The following is a 12,466-nucleotide window of genomic DNA, read 5'->3' as shown; positions in this document are numbered from 1 at the left end:
TCTGGTGCTGATACCGATATGATAGTGAAAATTAAATACTATTAACGGGATCAAATAGAAATAGAAAATGACTCCTCAGTTCTTCTAGAGCTGTCTTTTTTTAAAATGAGAATCGATCAACTAAAAGGATTAGAAGGATTTGGATTATTAGAACATTTCCGTATCCTTCCTTCCACATGGAAGAGCAGAGTGTGAAGGCGGCAGTTACATTATTTATGACTTTATTGAGTCGTTTCCACAGTCTGCCACGCAGTGAGCGAGCGGGTTTGCCGGATCGAAGGTGATTTTTCACGCTGTACGGATCGCGGTGCTTCATCGACCCGGCTGATGTGCGCGGACCTCACGCCGAGAAAATTGCTTCCAGAGCGCGCCGAGCCGAGACCGGAGGCAGAGAGCGCGAACGACTGCTGTCCGAGGTGCTGAAAATGCGGCCCGACCCCGAAGAAGATAGGAGAAAATCCCATCAAACGTAGCTGACTCCGACCCGGGACTGTAAAACGGATGCGTGCAAAGGTGTACTAGCTCAGTTCAGTTAGGTTGTGCCTCTCTTACTTTATGACCTCGTCTTTCCCGGCTGTCATGCCCGCTGGTTCGTTCAGAAATGTCTTAAGGCTTGATGAGGGAATCTTTTTTGCGCCTGGTGCCTAGTTTATCCCATCTCTCTGGAAGCTGAGTGCCTCCATCCCGAACTGACTTTGAGTCCTATACGGTATGTGGCATCCGTGTTGTAAACCGCATCTGTGTTGTGAAAAGATTAGGGGTGTCATGGACACATTTCCTCAAGGAGACTAGTTGTGGTCTCCTAATAATCCCCGTCTCTGAACTGGCTTCACCACTCTGTTCTCCTGGTGTGTGGTGAGTGTACTGGTGCACTTTGGCTGCCGTCGCATCATCCAAGTGGATGCTGCACATTGGTGGTGGTGGAGGGGAGTCCCCATTACCTGTAAAGAGCTTTGAGTGGAGTGTCCAGAAAAGCGCTCTGTAAGTGTAAGGATTATAGATAGAAATGTTCACTTTCGTGTTTCACGAGGAATGACGGTAGCCGAAAGCTTGGGAGAAATTAGAATCATTTATTGAGATGTGGAGATTTGGCGTAACCCGCTTGGCTGAGGGCCGACCTCCCGGCCGTTGGACGGGGAGGATAGGACCCCCATGCGACCAATGGGCTAGCTGTAAAGGTGCAGAGGGGGTGGAGGAGGGATGCAGAAAACGAACGAGGAAGAGGAGAGGGTGACGTTTGATATATATGGAGACCGGTTGCTTACGTCAGGATTAGTGAGAACTGCGGCAGCTGTGTCGAATGAGCTCGGCCGCTTTCATTCCTCCCGAACTTTCATTAAAAACTCCATTCACGCGCGGAGGTAGCCCGCAGCGCCCAGGTATTTCACTCCACAAAATCTAACGTGGTGAGATGTAGCGAATGGAGAGCCGATCTGGTGTTACTACAGGTCCAAGCCGTAACTGTCCAGGAGGCGGTCAGTCCCAGTGCCTTCGCCGCCCCTCGGTTATTTACACCCGGGCAGTGGCTTTGTGACTGGTCCTCTGTCCGCTCTCCTCCGGGGGGTCCCCGGCCACGCCCTCCGCAAGGGTTTAAAGAAAACAGCAAGTTTTCCACATTACTTCGGTTCTCTGGACATGTAACGGCGGGTCGCCACAAGAGGGCGCTGCTAACACGTCACACTTAAGCCTGGCTGACAAAGAGGTGGCCTCCGCTGGCCTTCTCTGTAGCTTACGCCAATGTTGCTCTTTCTCTTTTTGACACGTCTCCATCCCTTTTTAGAACTGCTTTATCCAATACAGGATCCTGGGGGAATGGGAGCCTATCCCACCAAGCAAATGGGAGCAAGGCAGGATACACCTGGACAGTGACGCCAGTCCATCACAGAGCACACACCCAAGGTTTGTCCCCACCCACACCAGGGCCAGTTTCCCTAGAAGCCAATTAACCTACCAGCTGGTCTCTGGACCGTGGGAATAAACCCACACCAGCACAGGGGAAATACACAAACTCCACACAGACAGCACCCCAGGAATCAAACCCAGGGCCAGAGCGCTGAAAGACAGCAGTGCTAACCACTGCACCGCCATGCTGCCCCTTTTTGCCACTTATCTCAAGTTAATTTGCAACATGCTAAACGGTAGCACATTGTATTTTATGATTCAAAGTCTCTTCCGATATAAATTTAGCGCCAAGAGCTGAACCAATTTAAATGGGCCAATCTCTTTGTTAACATCTCATCTTCGGGGGAAGAATTCCTGAAGGTATCCTTCAATTAGCCACTGATTAAGCCATTAACTGCTGATCTGACTAATCAGCTTATCTACTCGTCCTTTCAGTTTATGCCTTCTGGTCACAGAGCGCGAGAGGAGGGATCACTGTCAAAGGTGACCACACATCGAGTCCCTGATTCAAGTAATTAGTGTAATTTAGTCATGAAGAACAGAGGGAGGAAGAAAAGCATATGGTGATGACTGCAGTGTTCCATTTCTGATCTAGATGGGCTGGAGTTGGCGAATCAGTCAGTTTAAAAAAAACACAATGCTATTATTATTATCCTGGTAATTATCCAACAACAAAAAAACGATACCCTCAGTCTCCAGCAGAGGGCGGAAGGGCTTCAATATTGTTTATGATCCCTGGTTTTTGTTGTAGATCCTGTCGTGTTTGTATTCAGGGGTGTTCCTCTGTCTCACTTCGGCTCAGAAGATATTTGTTCTACAGCCTTTTTCAATATTCTGAATTCGACCCTTGGTTACCCTCCACCCTTTTGGTAACCAACCTGCAGGGTGGAGGGCCTGCTGGGGTTCTGTCATACTGTCTGCGGGTCTTTCTTTATCAATTTAGTGGCCTGTTAGAGATGGATGTGTTATGGTAGGCTGGAGGCCCAGTACATTGTCACTCAGGTCCAGAAAGCACAATCTGACCATTTCTCCCATGAGACGATGTTTCTGGAAAGTGTCATTAAAATCGAAAGTGGGAGATAAAAAAGGCCATGTTTGATTGTTTTCATATGGTACTGCATGATCCTTTGGCTCATCTTCGTTGTGTAACTAATGACTAATAAATGCGACGCTCATCAAATAAGAATTCACGATGTTTTAAGGAAGAAATCCCCCCTCTACCTTTTCAAATACTACTCATAACAGGGCAAAATAAGAAAAACACTAGGAAGAGGAAGACGAATGTGTGGTGGCTCTGTGGCTAAGGATCTGCGCCTGTGGCTGGAAGGTTGCTGGTTTGTATCCCACAGCCGGCAGAGGAATCCTACTCCGTTGGGCCCCTGAGCAAGGCCCTTAACCCCAACTGCTCCAGGGGTGCTGTACAATGGCTGACCCTGAACTCTGACCCCAAGCTTCTCTCCCTGTCTGTGTGTCTCATAATAATAATAATGTTTCTTTATTAGCCCTATACAATTTCTTGCATTAGGAATTCATCTTTTCACATACCCCAGCTTTTCTCCATGGAGACACAGACACACATACAGGGAGAGAGAGGGCCTTGCTCAGGGGCCCAACGGAGTAGGATAGCTCTGCCAGCCGCGGGATTTGAACCGGCAACCTTCCAGTCACAGGCGCAGATCCTTAGCCACAGAGCCACCACTCCGCCCGAAAAAATATGGAACGCTCCACGTATTTTGCGTGTCATCCTTGCGCAGGGGCCATGCTAATCTTCTCTGTATCGTTCCAATTTTAGTATATGTGCTGCCGAAGCGAGCACAACTCATGGAGAGCAAATTAGGTAATGCGAAAAGACAAATTCCTAATGCAAGAAGTTGTATAGGGCCAATAAAGTGATCTTAAAAAAAAAGCCTCTGGAGTCTAATACGCAGCTCGGGTGAATTGGACGTTTGGCACTGTCGTTGACACAAGTATAGTCCAGCAGAGGGCGCACAATCCGTGTCTGATTAACAGTGCCGGGCGAGCGCCATTACCAAGAGCCGTAGCCCGTCCTGAGCGGACAAGCAGATGGAGACCTGCACGTTCTGCGGAATGCCCCAGGCATCCTCGCGCTGAAGCGTGCCCTGCTACTGCTTTTCAGCGAGGTGAATAAAGAGCATGCCGGATTTTCTTAATACTTTCCGTACGTGCGTGTGAAAATACTGATAGCTCCTCTTTTTTTAATGTTTACTTAACGATCAAGGTATCAAAATGGCCTGTTTGTAAAACCTGTTATTGCATTTGATCTTTTACTAAAAAAATAAATAAATCGTTAACAATGTTTAAAAAGCACTAGTCCACTGAAGCCAGGTTTTAATGTTATGGAGAGATCAGCACGATTTGATTTATCTCACATCTTCTAAACCAGGGGTGTCCAGTCCTGTCCTAAAGGCCAAGATTTCTACAGGTTTTCTAGGTCTCCTCAGAGCGCCTGCACTTGAAAAGCTGGGAGAAGCTGTTAAATTGACCCATTAAGCCAAATAAAAACCTGATTAAGCTCATTAAGAGTTGAGTTGAAATGTGAACTGGCTGACAAACCTGTCCTCCAGGGCCATGAGAGTCGCTATATCAGTGTTCGGTACATTTCACAGCCAGTAGCTTGCTGAACCAATCTTCCACTGCCAGTCGTTTCCTGAAGGCTTCAGCTTCAGCATCATGGCTGGGCAGTTTTTTCCAGGCCCCCACATCCCTTTGTGTAAAGAAGTGGTTCTCGATTTCAGTCCCCAGCGCACTCCCTCTTACTTTCGAAATTGTACCCTCGGGGGTCCTGGCTTGAAGCAGTCCTCTGGGTTGGTTTTGTAGATATGTGTCAGGATTTTAAATGTTTGTGCCACATCCTCTTGTGGGCTGGCCTGGAGGGGGAGGTTAGCGTTCCAGACTTCCAGTGCGTGGGAACTTTCCGTGTGGAGTTTGCGTGTTCCCCCCCACACACACATGGGCTGTTCCAGCTTCCTATCTCTGCTCACATACAGTTTAATAAATGGAACCTTTTTTTTATTAATTGATCTCTTTAATCTATCCTGTCTGGAGAGGCTGTGCTAAGATTCCACCCTCAGTGCAGCTGGGACAGGGTTCAAGTGTTCAACACTAAAGAGATTTCATTCCTTTAACCTGTGTATATCTAAGGAACACAATCGCTTTAGTGCTGATTGGGGGAGTCAAGGAGGAGACACTTTATTTTTTGCAATGGGTTTATTCAAAATACAATTCACTGCGCCATCACTACTGATGCTTAGCTCATATATATATAAAAAAGTATCAGCATGGAGATGCAATAACAGGAAAGTAGAATAAAGGAGGAGAGTGGAGTAGCAGCGTGGAAGTGACTCACCTCTTGTGTGCGACGGAGTGGGCGTTTTTCTGAACAGGAGACAGAGAGCACAGAAGTTGCGTGAGGTCAGGCGCAGAGTGGGGGGACTTAGGACAGCCAATGGCAGCAGCGCGGAGCAGAGAGGTGATGAAAATGACTGTAGTAATAATAACAGTGAAGCAGATGATCATGATGACGGAGTCGATAATTACGAGCTCCAGGGCGCCTCCACACTGCCTGACTCACAGGCCCCGGGCGAGCAGGCTGTCCCAGGTGCTCTTTGCACCCAGCGCACCCTGCTGAGGCACGCACACTGTGAGCCAGTCTGGGGCAGGGGCTCAGCACAGCCACCATAGTGTTAATCATTAAACTTCGCCCTTTCTGCTTCTCTTCAATCCCCCAGATTGAACCAGAGCAAAGGCTGATCATTTCAGGAAATCATAGTAGGCTGAGTCGTAGGTTTATAAAACTGGAGAAGATCGACTGCACAATCAGTAGAGAACAAATTGTGGAATTTTGAAGTTATTCAAAAAACACTCCCAAGGCCTGAGACAGATTCATCTCAAAAACAGATAAAAGTGCAGATATCAGTAGCCCAAAGGGATTAATAGATCAATTAAGATAAGTAGAAAAGACAAATAAAATACTTTCCAAACCAACATCCAATTTATCGAATTCAAAGTGGAGGAATACATTGAATTGCAGCAGCCAAATTTATGTTGGAACAATAAATTGTTGTTATTATTATTGAAAAAGTCAGAAACAGGGTTTACAAGATAACTCCGTACATCGTTGATTTTGAGTTCTGAGAAACAGATAATCAGCGAACTCTATCACAATCTTACCCTACTCTTGATTGAAGCAGTGTTTTGCAAGAATGACAATGACAGCGTTCACCAGGAAAGTGTTCTGTTGCAGATCTGCCTTTTATGTTCATAATTGTAACATGATTGTGCTTTATTTTTGTGCAACATGGTGCTTTTTCCACATCAAAAATGTTGATATGAATAATGTAAATGCATTACACAGAGAATCATTTGCATAATGTTGACAAGGAATGTGCTTCCTGGCTGTGCTGCATTCCAGAGTTAGATAGAGATAGATAGATAAGACTTTATTGATCCCCAAGGGAAATTGAGGTGTTACAGCAGTTATCTTACAGCAGTTATCTTGTCCAAAAGGATGGTAACTTGCCTGATGTTTAAAGTCACTCGCCCTGGGTCATGGGCCCACTTGGAACTGACTACAAATGTAATGTTAATTTCTGCTGAGGCCTGAAACACTTTCCAGCATAGTGGTCAGCATTGTTGCCTCGCAGAGCTGGGGCCCTGGGTTCAGACTGGGACCTGGGGTGCTGTCTGTGTGGAGTTTGCATGGTGTTGCATTGGTCTTCTCCAGGTGCTTTGGTTTCCTCCCGCAGTTCAAAGAGATGCTGGTAGATGAATTGGCTTCTGGGAAAATTGGCCCTGGTGTGAGTGTGTGTGCCCTGCATCCTGTCCAGGGTGTATCCTTGGGGTATCTTGCAGGATAGTCTCTGGCTCCCCTGTGACCCTGAATTCAGTACAAAGGTCAGAAAATGGATCCATTGACGGATGGATTTGGAAAACGGCAGAAGGGCAATCAGAGTAATGAATGGCACCATGCTTTCAGAGTGTGAGCCATACAAATCCTCCTCTTCCTGCCACATCCTCAAGCCAGCGCTGTCTTTACAGGCCCTGTGCACCGCAGCAAGGCGGCGTCTGCCAGGGGACAGCGCCTCCTACAGCATGGCGAGCCAGCCGCGATGGCGGTGGCAGAAAGGGAGAGGGGGAGAGGGCAGCTGCAGTTGTGTCCGTCTCAGCGTGGACAGGGCAGCAGGAGGCAGAAGCCCGCACCAGAGGCTCCGAGCGAGCCGCGCGTTCAGAGTTTGTCCTCAGTCACTGCACCTGGCCCGCGCAGCCGAGAGATACAGTGTGATTTATGGGCTGTGTCGGGGGACGCACAGCGGCTCTGATTAATGACCTGGATTAGAAGAAGCGTTGAGGGTTGCACTGCGGGTGGATGCCATCTGAACACCTCCCATGTGCTGTTATCTCACTGTGTCATTTGTCAAGCGGATGCAGGCTAAACATTTTCCTTGTTGCTTCTGTTCTGTTCATATTCTTATTTGCCTTAATCCTGTTCATGTTGCTTATTTCCCATTTTTATTTTCCAAAAGCAATGCAGGTGAAACATTTTTTTAAAACGTCTATGATGTAAAAGGCTTGTAATTCTAACTTACTTTTAGCAGACACTGTGTTGAGATACACCCTTCTCTGCTGGGTAGCTCGCCGAACGTTATCCTTCAGGGTCCAGTGCTGAGTAGAGGGCCTGTTAGACAGGTTTTGATTTCCTAATTAAGGTTCAGACACGGACAGACATAAATGTTCTCTGTTTATAAAACAAGACTGGTTCCAGTTGTCTATTGAGAGGACACCTCTAGTGCCTCCTTCTCTGAACACTGACATTCAGCCTGCATGCCTCCAGTGAAACTGTTTTTAAAGGGGTATAAAATACAAAAGGAAGTTAAGGTCTTAGGGGCCAACATAGAAAGGAAGTAGGGAAAACTGTAGCATCTTTCTGTATGTCATTGGCCATAAAGTAGAACAGAGATCTCTGAATTACAAAGGTCAAAATCACCACTAGAAATGTGCTTGTTTTGATCTTATTTTCATGAACAGCAAAAACACACATGGGCGTGTGAAGGTGGTTAGGATTTGGAAAAATAATAGAAGACAGAACAACACCATACTTAGGAATCGTCACTGCCTGTATATGTATAAGCAGTACAGAGAACATGAAACGTGATATTCATAGCTGGAGAAAACGTAACAAGAAAATTGGAAGGTTGCTGGTTCACATCCTGCGGCTGGTAGAGGAATCCTACTTAGTTGGGCCCCTGAGCAAGGCCCTTAACCCCAACTGCTCCAGAGGCCCCAAGCTTCTCTCTCCCTGTCTGTGTGTCTCATGGAGAGCAAGGTAGGGTATGCGAGGAGACAAATTCCAAATACAAGTTCACAATTACTCAACAAAAATAATCAAATTAAGGCAGTTATTTGTTCTTAATGTATGGCAATATAATATTACAGAACTGAGTACAGGGGGTTATGTCATGTACATTCTAATACTAGACTACTTTCACGATGAGCTTTATAGAAAGATCTGGTATGTGCCTGCAAAGGCTTGAGCAATAAATAGGAATGTTTCACTATGTTTATCACTCTGTACACTGTAAAATGCAGCACGTCTCATATGACAGTCTGAGCTGTTACTATGGAAAGTGTTATAACACTCATACAAACAGCTGTGGACGTGCACAATTCACACACCCTCACACACACACCCACCCAAACAATCAACCCTACCAGTACAATTACAAGGATATACAGTATGTGTGTGCAATCTCAGACGACACACTCTCAGCAGTCTGTGGATGCAGTAGCTCCAGCCTGCTGTTCTAGAGTCAGGAAGAATAGGAGTCTGGGTCTGAACAGCATGATTTTAGGGATCAAATATGGTTCTGTTTCAAAAACATTTTAAATAAACCTCAAATGTGTTTTATGGGTTAAGCAGCCTGCACTTGCTTTCCGTTTGCAAATATGTGTTTAAATAGACAGAGTGAAAAGGAAATGTTGAATGCTGGGATGCAGCTTTGGAGTGTTAGGTCACAAAATGAATAATCCATTTAATTGAAGAATCAGATAACCATCAAGAAAACACTTCCCCAGAGTTCTCAGAAAGACAAGCATACACAGTGATGGCCAGCAGTCAAGTTAAGATGTCTGGATCGAGCAAGACTCATGTAGAGGCGATTTGACCAGGACACAACTGCTTAACCAGTCCGTCTTGTCTCCAAAACAACACAACACACCTTGTCTGTCTCCGAGATCTGAACTGCACAAGTTGGCTTCCAGAGACTAACCTACCCACAGCACACTCTGACACACGCAAACTGTTTTACCACGCCTAAAAACACCCACAGAGCCATTTTAATCTACTCCAAAATTAAAAACAAACCAACACCTTCTAAGTGGCACGACACATCACATGCTTCCAGCTTATTTACCCTGAACACCATTCTTCAGGATGCAGGTGAGTCAGCCTGATTCTCAAGACAAGACTGACATGCTTTCAAGTAGATCATAATTATAACCATCAGTGTCACAAGACTGCCCTTTAGATCAACTGATAGGTACTGAAGGTTTACCTGCTGGTTACTGAGTCTGAGCTGAATTAGGTTCAAGTGTAAATAGTGAACAATACAAACAAGGCAGTATTTAGGGTCTGTCTTCCACTTGCCGGTTGAAAATAGAGCGAGAAGGAAATATTGAATTCTGGGATGTAGCTCTGTGTACAGCTTGTTAGGGTTGGGCTCCAAAATGAGTGTTAATCCATTTCATTGAAGAGTCAGATAACCATCAGAAACCACTTCTCCAGAGTTCTCAGAAAGACAAGCCTGCACAGTGCTGGCCAGCAGTCAGGCTGAAATCCCTGGATTGAGCTAGTCTGAGAGGTGACCAGGACACAAGATTGAATACAGACCTGTTTAACAGCCCGACGACCTGCTGAGTTATCAATCAGATCAGATGCAAACCCAAGTGCCTATGTAGGCATCACACCACAGACAATTCGTTTCCCGTGCTAAAGAAATCTGGAAATTGCGTCGTGTGCATTGCTCCACTGCGCAGGATGAAGCAGTTGCACAACAGACGTTTGTGGCAATGGGTGTGTATGAACGTAAGCAAGGTTACGGGCAACAAGGGACTCTTTGGCCATCGTGCTCATTCGGTTGCTCGGAGCAAATTCACTCCAGGACCTCTTGAAAGAAGCTGGCGTAGACTGTCCATTCTCACAACATTAGTGCCTTGCTCGTTCCACCCTCCCACCACCCTTTGTGATAAAAGTGCTTCCAGTTCTCAGTTTAACTTGCACTTCCCCATAGTTTCCACCATGTTTCCTCATGTTTCAATGTGGCGCAAAACTGTAAGGCCGGCAGCCACCTGTGGGGACAAGTGCCCAATAAAACCACAGCCTGCAATGGCAGTTCGTGTCAGACAGGAATTCCAGTTCAGTGGTGCCGAGAGGTGTTTTGCCATTCTCCCTTCTTGCATGCTCCATCTATTTACACGGTCAGTCAAACAGGGAGAATCTGACAAGACGTGTGATCTGCTGTAGACATGCATTCAGTAATGTCCTGTATGTGTCTGTTTTAGGGGCGGCACAGTGACGCAGTGGTCAGCATTGCTGCCTTGCAGAGCTGGAACGCTAGGTTCAATTCCTGGGGTGCTGTCTGTGTGGAGTTTGTATGTTCTCCCCATGTTTGCATGGATTTCCTCTCAGTCCAAAGACATGCTGATAGGTTAATTGGCTTCTGGGAGAACTGGCCCTGGTGTGAGTGTGTTTGTGTCTGTGTGTGCCCTGTGATGGACTGGACTGGACAGGCAGTCCCATCTAGAGTGTGCCCTGCCTTGAGCCCGTTCTTGACAGCAGAGGCTCCGGCTCCCCAGCGACCCTGTGTTAGATGGGGCAGTTGGAAAATGAATGGATGGATTTGTCTGTTTCAATTGTCACACAGTTGATTGAGTGTGACTCTTGCACATCTCTCAGCAGCAGCATTCAGTTGAAGGTTTTACCAATCGAATCCCTCTTTACAAAAGGGGTAGTTCTGTGTTTTGAATTACCTCTCCTGGAGACAAAACAGAAAGTCAAAGATGCATACTGTACAACCCCACAGAAACAGGTTAGGAATAATTCATTTTATTGCACAACATCTGAATTGTACAGAACATAATATACAGACAACCTATGTTTCCTAACACAAGAGTTGTCAGAAGTATGAACCTGCTTCCTGTAAGCACCTCTGGATTTTTGTGACACAGGCATATGGGTGAAACTAAATGGAATACTTGGAAGCAAATAATTTAGCTTATGATTTGTTGCGGATTTAGCTTATTGTTTTTAGCCCAGAACTCTTTGAATCCCCTCTTTGTTAAATCTTCTGCACAGGGTTTTGTGACACCGTGTTTGTGATTAATGCACATTTGGAAACTGGTCCTGTCTGTTCCTTACCGAACTTGATAATGTGATACTATACGAAAACAGATATAAAACAACTGGAAAGCTTTAAGCTGTGTTAAAGAAACATATCATACTTAAAGGACAATGAGGCATTCTCTACATTTGGAAGGGTGTGTTCATATAGCATTCATGTAATGATAACTACATATCACTCAACTCCATGAATACAGACACAACTAAAGAGGTAGAAACAGCCTGAGGCATCTTTCTGTGTTCCTTCACTGGCTACTGCCTGCTCTATAGTGAACGTGCAATGACACTTTATCAGACTGCTGTTTCAACACAGGCAATGTGCTACAGCCAGAGTGGAACCATACAATCATAATGCGCAAGCCATCAGTTGTTTTTTTACATTTTTAAATAAAAAACAAATTCCACACAGTCCAAAGAAGTTCTCTAAAAATAGCCAAGACCCAGAAACCCAGCCATGACCTTTCGTGTCAGGGGACTTTTCTTGTTCACATAGAATGGCAGGCAGCCTGTGATCAGCACGTCAAACTGCGCTGTTTACTCTTTCAGCCCCTGTCACTCCCAGCATCTATAATTAATCGTCTCCTGCTGGGAGCCACACACACACACACACACACACACACACACACACACACACACACACACACACACACACACACACACACACACCTCTCAGATGAGACGCGTTGACATCTCACACTGATACCAGGCACAGGAGTTTAGCTGCTCCTGTGAAGGAAGGGTCAGAAAAAAACCCATCAGAATTTCTTTATTCCAAGAAACAGAAGATAAACGTGTTCTTCAATATTTTGCAATGTAGTCGTCTGTCCTAAAAAAAACTTCGACTTACGACAAATAAGACGAGACCATATAGAAATCTCTTTATTGTGGAGAGACTGGATTTTTAAGCTTATGATGAAACTGCTTTATGGGAAAAATATGTAAGACATTCCTCTATCCTCTTTCAATACCAGACACAATAGCCAAGAAAAAGACTTGCGAAGACCATTTTTAATGCATTCGTATGTCACAACCTGTCTCTGTAATGTGGATGACACAGCTGAGAATTAAAGAAAGTGCTTTACTGTAAACAGACATCTGTCACACATAAAATGACAGAAACCAAGAAACATCTTAAAATAGCTCTTTCAA

At 45.6% G+C, this 12,466-nt stretch overlaps 1 non-coding gene across 1 annotated transcript; it reads right to left on the bottom strand.

Annotated features, from left to right (window-relative positions):
• Positions 1–3,610: 3,610 nt before the first annotated feature.
• On the bottom strand, positions 3,611–3,718 carry LOC148674321 (U6 spliceosomal RNA). Its single transcript, XR_015935618.1, has one exon. It is a non-coding gene; the product is annotated as a U6 spliceosomal RNA (small nuclear RNA).
• Between the last annotated feature and the right edge of the window lie 8,748 nt (positions 3,719–12,466).

This window comes from Lepisosteus platostomus, chromosome 3, assembly GCF_059453375.1.
Source record: "Lepisosteus platostomus isolate fLepPlt1 chromosome 3, fLepPlt1.hap1, whole genome shotgun sequence".
NCBI lineage: Eukaryota > Metazoa > Chordata > Actinopteri > Semionotiformes > Lepisosteidae > Lepisosteus > Lepisosteus platostomus.
Note: the sequence above shows the minus strand (reverse complement) of the source record. Positions and strands in the feature narration are given on the sequence as shown.